Source organism: Oryzias latipes, chromosome 1 (assembly GCF_002234675.1).
Source record: "Oryzias latipes chromosome 1, ASM223467v1".
NCBI classification, from domain to species: domain Eukaryota; kingdom Metazoa; phylum Chordata; class Actinopteri; order Beloniformes; family Adrianichthyidae; genus Oryzias; species Oryzias latipes.
This window is the reverse complement of record NC_019859.2, coordinates 24,766,969-24,779,430: the sequence shown is the minus strand read 5'-3', so window position 1 is coordinate 24,779,430 and position 12,462 is coordinate 24,766,969.

Sequence of the window (12,462 nt, the reverse complement as noted above, 5' to 3'; positions counted from 1 at the left end):
CAAAATTTCAATATCAATATCAATATCTATATCAATTTCAATATCTAAACAAAGGAAACAGAACAAACAGAAATAATTAAATGTATTGCTGTGCAAAATGAATTAATGAAACAGGAAATGACTAAAAGTAACCTCAAAGGACACATCATTTCCCTTCAGGCCAGATGAGGGGTGGTCTGGACCGTCTGAACAGACCGGAAAAGTTACCCAATTTAATTATCCACTGTCTGCTTTAATCAATATAATCAATTTATAATAAAAAAATGTAAAAGAACATAATAAAAGGCAGACATAAAGTAGTTTTATTCAGTACATCACCAAAACCACATAACTGCTTTGAGAAATCTGCTTTAGATTAACTTACAAAACTCTCATAAACATCTTTAAATAAAGAACAGTAAGTGCTAATAAAGTAGAGGTACTTTCAATATAATATATAGAAATTGCACAGAAAATAAAAGTAAAATTGAAATAAATGACAATTATCATTAGAAATTAAGGTATATGTGAAGTGCAAGATATGAAATGCTGATTGTTAATCCCTTCATGTCTGAATTATTTCCAATTAAAAAAAAACCTTTAGTGTCTTTTCTTTTCAAAATGATGCTAAATTTAGAGTCCTGGATTTCATGGACTGCTGTGAATTAACAACATAAGCCATGAAGTGATTTCCTTTTGGCTAATGTTCTCTTGGGCAACTTCAGAGCTCAAAATGATTTGATGAATTTTAAAAAGGCAGTCATGGTGTTTTCTGTTGGAATTTTCATCCATAAGGCTTTTTTAAAAACCTCATGCTAATCAAAGATTCATTTGAACACAAATTCACTATGCCACTCAAATACCAGTGAAGGAATTCAACCACCTTCCCCTTCAAACCCCTACTAGGTTCATTTGAGACCAGGGGCCTCATTTATAAAACTTTGCGTAGGATTTGCGTCAGAAGTGGCGTACGGATGAAACATAGGACGTGCGTACGCACAGAAATATTCGGATTTATAAAACCGTGCGCACGCACATCCTACGCATCTTTCCATTAATAAATCACAACCAATTCTAAATGCAGCGCAGCTTTTGCGGCTTTATGACATGCCCATAGTTGCCCATAAATAGTCCGTGAAACGCCCACAAATGAATATTCATTGATTGCGAAACCATGGCAAACACCGAGAGGAAATCAAAAAAACGTAACTTCACTCAATCAATGTGAAGTAGAATTTATTGTTGGCGAGGTGGAAAAGAGGAGAAAAGTGTTGTTTGGAGGGTACAGTGTGGGCATTACTAATGCCAAAAAGCCACGTGAGTGGCAGACGCCGTAAATGCTGTAATCTCACAACCTCGGACCGTGGCTGACATAAAAAAGAAATGGTCGGACATCAAAGTCGAGGCAAAAACACGTCTGGCGCTGCATCGCCAGAGTGAGCCTGCCACGGGGGGACACCGGAGCTGACCCCTCTTGATGAGATACAAGCGGCAAGAATTGGGGAATCCCTTAGTGAAGTGGTGACTGAGGCGCAGGGGGACGCCGACGAGCCAGACGCACCGGGTGACACACCCCCAAAAGCCCGCGGAGGTCCAACAGGACGGCTCGAGGAAGTCGGAACCGGCTCATAAGCCACTCGTCCTCGTTTGCCAGCACGTCTTCTTGCTGTCTAAAGATGCGTTCATTCCGAATCCTTCCATTTGCCACATCTTCTAAGAGCGCAAGATCAGCCATTGTGCGTCATTGCGCATTCATTGTGATGGGGCATTTTATTTCCATCCATTTAATTACATCTGACAAGCTGCAGATGTCGGTAATAATCGACGTGGAAATGGGAAATTGTTCAGCGCAAATGTAATTTCTTGTTGCTTTCTGAATGGTTGAGACAAACGCCATACATTGTTTTATCAAAAATAAAACAAACTAAAGCATATGCATGAATACCATAATTCTGTAGCTTATGAAGAAATGTTTTAATATGAAAACAACTTTCCCTAGTGGACAATTAATGCATCTCTCTCTATCTATCCATCTGTCTGTCTGATTGCACCTATATCTGCTCCGCCAGACGGACACATTGACGGGAATATCAGTTTTGTACATTATTTCGTCTGTTAACTATATTATTTATGAGGATGAATTGCACAACATGCCAATATTGCTGAACATATTTCACTTTTCTTTTTGCAAATATGTGTTCATTTGAAATTATGTTGTGATTTTCGTTAGATTTTTTTTTTATTTGTCTCACTGCTGATCGATCAAAGGGGTGTTCGTGTAGGCTGTTAATTGTAAGACTTGCTTTGTGAAGTCTTCATGTTATTTATGAGAGGCAGTATTGTCATTTTCACTTTCACGTGTTTCTTCCATCTGCCGACGGTGTCGCCGTTTCTCATTTCACCCGTTTTTGTGCGTACGCCTGGGTCAGAGCTTGCATGAAGGACCGCACATTTTCCCGTCAAGTTTGCTTTTTATAAATCTCAACTATTGCGTAGAGAGTGGCGTACGCCTTCTTTAGTGCGTACGCAACGTTTATAAATGAGGCCCCTGCTCATGATGGATCTTCTGCCGAGTAGTTTAGGACAGCAAAAATGTTTAAATATTTTCTCATATATTTTATTTGAATACCTTTGACAGATTAAGTGGCTGGATGGCTCAGTTGGCAGCATGTAGGACTGGTGTGTGGGAAACCAAGGTTTGTTTCCTAGGCAGCTCGATAAGCATTATCCAGTGTTGGTCCTTGGGCAAGAACCTTTGTGCTACTGCTTATTTTTGTACCCAAAAGAGGGCCCAAGTTTGGGTCTCGCCGGATTAATAGTTATGTTGTAATTCTTGTTTTTTAGCACCAACTGCTGTCACCTTTGTAGTCCATTCTGGTCTTGTTCAGGTCAATCTTCTTCTCAATCTTCTCCCTCAAATCCACTGAAAGTTCTTTATTCTTTCCCATGTTGGATAGTTTGGAGTCTGACTGATTGACTGATTCTGTGGACAGGTTTCTTAAAGGAGAGGATTAATTTTAAGGTGTAGTGGACAGTTCCATGTAACCCTTGTGCTATCCTAGGCACTTTAACATTGGGAGTTGGGTCATCTAAACCCCCTAGACACTGCGCTGAACCTTTTTTCTTCAATGATTTGTGATCTTCACTGGTGTCCATGGATTACATGAAATCTTTCCACCTTTATCCACCTTTGTCATGGTAGGGAGAACACATCAATGTAAGGGTGGGGTCATCTAAGATAGCACAAGGGTTAAGTCTGTTAAGTTGACCTCTTTTACGGGCCCTTTTAAATCAGTAATGTTTGTTCAGTAAGACTTTGTGAACTTTGTTTGACATTAAAAATAATTTATTTTTGGACAAAATACCTGTGCTCTTAGCCATGATTGCCTGGACCATCACAAAGAGGACCATTTCTATCTGTTTGTTTTTTGACCTCTTCTTCTCCACATAAATCTGAATGGAGCTCTTTACTCTCAGACAGCAGGCATACAAGACTGTCCAAAAACCAAAATGGAAGAAAATCGTCTCCATTTGTCAAACTCTTGCTGCTTTAGAGAGATTTTTTACATTTCTAGAAACTAAAATGTGTGTTTATGGGATCATTTATCAGACAAAAGTATTTGAACATGTCGTGCGCAGTGACTGCTGGGGAAGTAAATCATGTAGGAGTTGTGTATTTATGTCAAACTGTTTTATTTCTGCTAAAAGTTAAGAGTTTCAAATCCTAGAAAAGCTTAATATTGCAAAAAATATATATAGAAAACCTCCAAAGACAAGATGCAACAACAAAGAAAAATGAGATCCAGGGGAAAACCTGTTTCCTGCAAACCTCAGACTCATTTTAATGAAAACCCACCATGAGAAGGCCTTGTGTGCTGCTTCATCCAGCTGTCAGTTTGAAGGGAGAAAAAAAACCAGCATGCAGATTTTGTAATAACTTCTCTGTAAGGATTGCAGACATTAATTAATGTTTTCTGAAACACATAATGGCAGCAAATGTGACGCGACGATGCTTCCACTCCATTCATTATTGTGACATTTCTAAGCATGATGTCAGTGTAAGTGGTTTTTGACGGATAAAATGATCATTTCTATACAGAGGCCCTGAAGTACAAATCAAATCTACAAATCACTCAACAGAAAAACATTTTAAAGATCAAACATTTCATTCATTCATTGTCTAAACCCGTCTTGAAAACAAAACAAATTTCCAGATACCAAAACGTAAAAAACAAAAAAGGAAAAACTCTTCAGAAAACAAAAATAATTCCCAGAAAACCAAATGAAATGTTAGAAAAACAAAACACAATGAGAAATTGGAAAATACTTAGGCTAAAAACATTTCTCTTTGGACAGACTTATTGCCAGATTAGCTAGTAATCAGAGAATATTTAACCGTACCCCAACTTTATCTGGATGAAGCTCATCTGCTGGGCTATTCAAACAAGTAGTTGTAGAGCTAGATAAGCTGATTCTTCTCTAAGAGTTCTGTTACATTCCCTGTCCATCCTGGGGGAGGATCCCTCAGTCATGTGGACATCCTTGAGATTTCTTCCATTTTTTTAGGAGTTTTTTCTTACAGTGAAGGACGGTCTAGGGGCAGGGATGTCCAGTTTAGTTTAGTCTGTTTAGTTAGTTTAGTATTTGCCTATTGAATTGTATGACACATGATCCTTGTGATTTCATGTTTACTATACAATTGCTGTAATGAAGCCTGTTGAGATGACTATTGTTGTGATATTGGGCTATATAAATAAAATAGAATTAAATTGAAATTGAAAATACAAGTATTATGGGACATCATTGATTGGATGATGACATTAGTCCATAATTTCAACTCAAAGTTATTTGACATGAAGCAATTTTGCACGTCATCAATGTGTTACGAAGAATAATGAATGAAATATATGTTATTGAACCAAAAACCTTGTTTTTTAGTCCATGAGGGTAACTTGTGTTAAACAAGCATTTTATATATCACTCTAATACATAACACTTTTTTCTGTTTTTCTCTTCTCTAGACTTAAGCATCACTTAGTGGAATTTCTGCTGAAAATGTTAGTAGATGACATGAGAAATCACATCTGTCTTTAAGAAGGCTTCACTGGCTGCCTTTTTCTTTCAATAATTAATACAGGATTGGGCTATGGAGAAGACCACGTCAACCGTCTGCAGTTCAACCCTGAAAAGATCTGTCTATGTTCTCCTTGACACCTCTCCCCACTAAAAAGTTCAGAATTGTGGGAGACCAACTTTTTGCTTAGCTGCCTATGAAAAAACCTTCCTGAAAACCTGAAAAAATCACAGCCTCTGGCTGTCTTTAAAATGGCCCTAAATACTTGTCAGTAAAAACCCAAACTCTTGGTCTTGGTTCACTTTTTTTACAGAGGAGTATGGATCTTGTGGCCCGTCCAGAGTATTTTCTACTTCACAAATAAGCACCTTTCAAATGACATTTTTCATCTGCTCCTGATTCACAACAATGTGAACAAAGAAAAACTCCGAAATTCAACCTCAAGTTTTATCTTTTTAAAATAAAATTAAGATCAACTGTATTAATCCTTGTGGGGAAATTCAACTGTAGTAGCGGCACAGTAAAATAAATATGAAATGTACAAAAAACTCTTATATACATGTACACACATAGCAGCAGACACATGAACATAAAATAAAATGCCCAGTTAATGTAACTGAGAGATTCAAGAGCACCTAATATGGTGTATTAATGTGTTTATTTTTTACCCGACAGTTACAGCCGAGGTATAGTCTGATGGCGGACTGCAGGAATGACTTCTTGTTCCGTTCCTTAGAGTAGCAGGGTTGCTGGAGACTTGCTGAAGCTGCTTCTGAGTTTGTCTCTCTATATATCTCTATATCTGTCCTCAATAATCAGAAAAATGCTAGAAGAAGTAAAAACACCAAAAACACAATTTTACCAGAAAGGTTCTTTAAAGCAGTCATGATTTGGTTGTTGTTTTGCTCCTGTGACTTACTGAGCTTTCTGGCAGAAAAAAGGGCATGCAGTATTTTATCAAACACAATACACAAATCCAAATACATGGGCATTAGTTTATATACTTATCTACATACAATATCTCTACCCCTAATTTGATTAAAAAAAAGCATTTATGTAAGAAGCACATTTTGGAAAATTACAAAGCAAGAACTATACATGATTTGCTCTTTTACTGAATAGATCATGTTCAAAAAGTCTTTGTGTACGTGTACGCTGATTAATTGTTATCCAATGTTCATTAAGGATGCACTTTTTTTTAGGATTTATGTAAAAAAAAGTTTGAAAAAACCCTTTTTAAAACAGAGAAAGCCTTAAATCAGGGGTGTCAAACTCATTTTAAGTGAGGGCCACATCAGCATAGTGGTTGTCCTCAAAGGGCCAGATATAACTTATACATGCAACTAAATGTGATGAAAATATATATAAATGTACAAATGTAACTACTCCTTAATGTTAAATAACTCATTATTTATTTATTATAACGTTTTAAAGTGACACAGTTGCATAAAAAACATATGTTTGCTTGTTACTCTGGCATAAATCCTTTTAAATTTTGTCCGCTTATTAAAACCCACATAACTCCATTAATGAAGGATCAAGCTGTCCAAGTGAATAAAGAAAAATAACATAGAACTGAGCTAGAAAGAACATGTATTACACGTGTAACATTTTGTCTGCATAAAGACATAAGACCTGCAAACATTGAATAATTACATCAGCAACTACACATAAATAATATGTAATCAACTAAATAAAATTTTTATTTCAAGAAATTAAAAACTTTTGTGCTCTCGCGGGCCACATAAAATAACATGGCGGGCCACATTTGGCCCCCCGGGCCTTGAGTTTGACACATGTGCCTTAAATGAATAACTATCCATTTTTTAGGACCTTTATGAGTAATACATAAACCACTAAGGATGAAGGAAGTTTGGTGTCTGAGCAGTGTTCCCTTTTTCCCCTCAGCTTTGACAACATAACATGCTTTAAGTAGATAAGAACATCGACCTGGGGCAAACACTTAGCAGTTGGCATGTTGTCTGTCAAATCTGCTGTCTGGGTGAGAAGAGAAGTCATCTCCTCCATAGTAACTCTAACAGCCATTTTTTAAGTCAGAAAGCCAAACAGCTATGTGAGCCTCTGATGGACAGATAAGTTGGAGCAAAAGACATTTTCCCTCCAGCCTGAGCATGAACCCACTGAGGGGTCATTTTCCAACTCACCTTGGCCTTGCTTGCAGCAGTTTTCCACACAAACTGCCAGGTAACGTTTTGAAAAAAATAAGTTTGCGTACATTTTGATTTAAAAAAAATCCTGCAGACATAAGTTTATTTGGGTAACACAGCATAAGCTGCTGATCTAAATGTTAGACCAAGTTCCCCTTTTTCCAACAGTTCCTCAAGTTACTCCACTGATCTATCAGGGGAGATTAAGAGTAAACCTCCTTTGAAAATCATCTTAATTTGCTGTTATTTCTTCAACTTGTGACCCCTTTACTAACAAATGAGACCAACAGAGCTTGAAGTAACCTTGTCATGATCCATCCTCCCCATCAGCTTTGGCAATACTTCCCCCTTTGTGCTATTACCAGTGGCGGTTCTACACTAACTTACTCCCTGGGCGAGTACCCCCCCCCCCCCCCCCATCTTCTATTTAGCCATTTTACACAAAAATGCTTAATTTTTCTAGAATCGTATTACAGGGGGGTCAAACTCAGTCACACGGGCCTAAGTTAAAAACACGCTTAAGGTTTTGGGCCGAAGAAGATAAACATTTACTGAACACACTAAGGCTAAACTTTTAAACCTTTTTAACTGAACTTTTTGAACATAAATATGAATTAAAACAGGAACATTAATCCAGAATAACTCAAGTTAAACCTTAAATAACTTGTAATATTTTGCTCTCCATAGAAATATATTCTGTCATAATTATACAAATATGAACATGCTGCAGAACAAAACAAAGAAAGCCTGGAAATATTAATAAGAAATTACAAATCAAATAATTCCGTTTTTTTTTTTGCTCTTTTATAATTTTTGAGAGCATTATTTATTGGAGCTGGACTCCTGCTTCATTTTAAGCAATCATTTTTTTATGTGTGACGTCCTGTGTGTGTCTTTGTGAAACATATCAGAGGGATTAGATCTAAAAAAAACTTATTGTGATTAATATGTTTAGGTCTTATAAAACATTAAAGACTAAATCATAGAACTCATCAGTGGGATTACTCCAAAAATATTTGGCATTCCCTAAATTTGTGCAACACCAACAGTAGAAATCCTCCAAAAAACCTCAATCCATAAAAGATGGTCTGCGCCCACCACCCCTCCCCTTCCATCTGACACACGCGGCTCCTTCTCTATGACGGGAGGCGCAGCTGCGGCCCAGAGTTGATTGTCAGATAGAAAAAGACTCCCAATCACCTGTTAGTGTGATTCAGCCAGCCACCGGCGAGTTGCGCCCCCCTCTCGAGTTTTTTGACTTATGTTCCAAAGACTACCGGGGTGTGGTGTGAGGTGTGGCCGCCAGCATCTTGCAGCAGAGGGAGGTGGTCACGTGCGCGTCGGGTCTGCTGTGTCGGAGCAAGGATTTGTGGGAAATAATCCCCATTGCCTGCTTTTGTCGAAATTGGGTTGAGCACGGGTGTTTGTTCTGCCTAATTCCTTTTCATGTGCCTGTTTTATGTTGTTTCACTCTGAGTTATCTCATCTTTTTTTTTTTTTTGCACCATAAGTGTGAAGACAAAATAGGATGAAGACATTCTTAAGAGTCTGATGTGTCAAAAGAAAAGCGTAAAGTGTTGGCAGCTGAAGCAATTTCAAATTAAAAGCTCTAAGCTTCCTCTCTGATTATAGTAGCACATTATGTGTAACGCATCGGGCCCCCTATGAAGTGCCGCCCTGGGTGACCGCCCACATCGCCCATGTCAAAAACCCCTACTGGCTATTACCCAGTTTGGGCTCAGTGCTGCTTTTACAATGAAACTGTCATGACAGCCGCCGCCGCTCCCTCACAGCGGCTGCTCATCATGTCTTATTCTCACCACCTGTGCGCCTCAGTATTTAAGCCTGCCACGTAGTCTCAGTCAATGCCGGAACTTTTAGCCATTTTGCCTGACTACTAGCCTTGTTAATCATCTTTGAGTTGAAGTTCAAGTTATTTAACTCATGTCCTGTCTATGTTAACGCTCCAGGTCCTCAAGCCAAACGTCTACTTACCTGTCACGCTTCAGGAAACCAAGCATACAGCCTGCTCGTCAGCCGACGTTCTCACTCCATGTTTTTCTCCACAAGAATGCTACTCCAAATCGGATCCTCCCCAAAAATCTGTCATCCCTGACACTGGCCTCTAGAAGACCCCCTTATTCAAGGTTTTCACGCTCCTTTTTCGTTTTTTCGTTTTTCGTCTCCTTCCTCTTAGTCTGCTGGCGGCTCCCATCACTTGCAACGCCCTCTGGTGTCTACTCTGAGTACTGCAAGTTCCAGCTCCCCAGTCTCCTCAGCCGACTAATATTAAGTTGCATTCCTGGGTCTGTCGTTTTTGGTTGGTTCTCAAGATCCTTCCTGACAGAAACAAAGAGGTGAAAGCTGACAGAAGTACAACTGTGGAGTTTGCAGCTATTTTATTTTATTTTATTTCCTTATAAACACCATGTTTATGTTCTTGATTATAAAGAAGAGAGACATAGACCTGAATATGTACTGGTTATTTTTGTGGAAACTTAAACAATTTGGTTAATTGTTGAAGTTCCACTCCGATCATCGTTTGATCTATTTTGAAAGTGTTCTCAGTGGTCTTTAAATGATTATGCCTTTTTTTTTTGCCAAAATCAAAAGAACGCGTGTCCTTTCTTAGGATATGTGCAGAGCAGCAGTAGTTTATTAGAAATTTACTTCTGAGTTTAAGGTTGGACTTATGAAGACACCGAAGCTACTGTCACCAAACTTTCTGTACAGACTGATTATGACCTTATTGTTATACTAAAATAAAGAACATGTCAATATTTCACTTTGTTTATTTTTAGGAATTTTTCATATTTACAAATGGATCAAATTTGGTCAAAAATCCTCAATAGTGCTGAAGATGCTATGATTTTTTTACATCTTGTCGTAGGAAAATAAGGTCATGATTAGTCAGTACGAGTTTTGTCGGTAACCACAGCATCTTCAAAAGATTTTTGACCAAATTTGATCAATATGTAAACTTGTTAAATTTCTAAAAATAAAGGTGACGTGCATTATGACATCTTTGTTGCAGTAGGACAATAACATCATGATTAGTCAGTAGGTTTTGATTCAGAGCTATTGTGTACATGTTATGATTCATATATCTATTAAATTTTAATAAACTATGCAATAAAATAGACATTGACTTCCTCACAAAATTTAGCATAATGTAGCATGACTATGCTGACGAGTCTTCATTACCAGTTCATATAAATATAAATGTTTATTGATTTTTACAGAATGTTTCACAGGGTACGCACTTTGTTGACGGTCCCTTGGCAGCTGGCACGCTGCTCATTCTGCATTCACTGCTTTAATCGAACAATTCTGATTAAAAGACAATAAAAACGATCTTGTTTCTATAGAAATGCATTTTTAGTTCACTCTCTGTGTTGATACAAAAGGATTGAGATACTTGCTGACACATTTGAACGTTTATCAGAAGAGTTATTGAAGCAGGAAATCCGAATCTGTGAAGATCTAATTTAACCGAACTGCAGCTGCTCTATTCCTCCCATATTCCTCAGTGTAGCTGATAGCTTGCAGTTTAAACTGTGCTTCATAATCGTGTCTCTTTGCATTTTCAGGGTTTCCCAAATGATTTTGTTCTGCATTATGCACATGTCTGCACCATTGTACTGTGGGGGGGGGTGTCTTTTTTTGCGTCCTCTCCTCTCTCCCTACCGTTCTCGTGCTGTTCTCTCCTAGGTCCTCTTTACCGAAGTCACACAACAACACATTAGGGCAGCTCTGTACATTTTGGAAAAAATGTAAGACTTTCACCTTATGGTTGTGAAAGTACTGTATATAGAAAATATGATCAAGACAGAGAGTCGCCTGTTAAACCCCCCTGTTCTGAAAAAGAAAAGTCCCGCCCCGCCGCCTCGCAGATAAGACATGCAAATTTCGGCCAATCAGATCAACCAGAAAGGTTCCTGCTCCCAAGTGACATAAACGCCCCCTTAACACTGAGTGTAAATCCTGGTGAGGGCACAAAGGAGGATTGCAGCCGTGCAGTTGTAAAATAAGGGGTCGCTCGGTTAGAATTGCGCCTGCGCGGTTGTTAGGTTCACTCACTCAGTTCCTGAATACGCCCGCTCAGTTGTCTTTACGCCCTTTCACTTTATGGCAGAGATGAAACGCCATAGTACGTCTATTTTTGGTCTCTATGTACAAAACAGTGGCCTTTGTATGCAAATTGCAAGTTAAACCAGGTAGAACTTTAACCATTCATTCATTCATTCATTCATTCATTCATTCATTCATTCATTCATTCATTCATTCATTCATTCATTCATTCATTCATTCAGTCATTCATTCATCTTCTAATCCATTTCATCCTTTGACTCAAATTTGATAGTAATGTATGGATGGCGCCCCTTTTCATGGATGTGCCAACCATTTGAAATTTAATCATGGAGGAGACATTTTTATTTGCAGGTTGTGCCCGATTAGATTTTCCTGACACAAAGCCTTTCATATATCAGAATAGACCTGTGAATAAAAGGATTTGTGAGATTTGCACCACTTCAATATTTCACACCAAGCCTCTTCCAACTGTAGGTGGCGGACATGCGCTAGTAAACAGTAGAAAATGAAGAAGAACCTCCTTGCTTGTCCAGTGAGAACACTATGTGCAAAAAATGCGTTCAAAAACCTGCGTCACATGGTGTGTCCATAGCTTTATTGAGCTTAATTTCAGTGTCACAGATATTTCCATCTAAGACCTGTTTTCCTCTCCTGAAGTCCTGTCTCCGTGACAGATGAGGGGGTCAGAGGTTATGTAGTTCTGTTTAGCGGCGCTCTGCCTCGGCAGCAGTTCCTGCTTCCTGTTTCTAAACTCCAAGGAATAAAAATCCAGTTCAACCAGACCTGAAAGCAGCTGCCTGCCCGAGGCTTGAGCTTCATGCTAGGACCAGAATAAAAGGGTTTCAGTGTGTCTTTTATTGTTCCTCTACATTCATCCCAACCTTCCCACCACCAGATGAACTATGCACTCTTTCACATCTGCTCCATCACTTACATAACTGCAGAACTACACGCAGGAATGCTGAGGTCGTGATACTGTGAGTACTGATACAAACTGTACATGCTAAGCTGTAAAACCTCCACCCTTTATCTTTTACAGCGGAACATAATAAGGCAGTTTGTTTCGGATCATTTAAAAGGAGAGGAGGTTCTGCCTTTTTCCTCCTCCATGCTTGAAGATCAGCTTGCTTTCCTTTGCCTTCCTGGGGC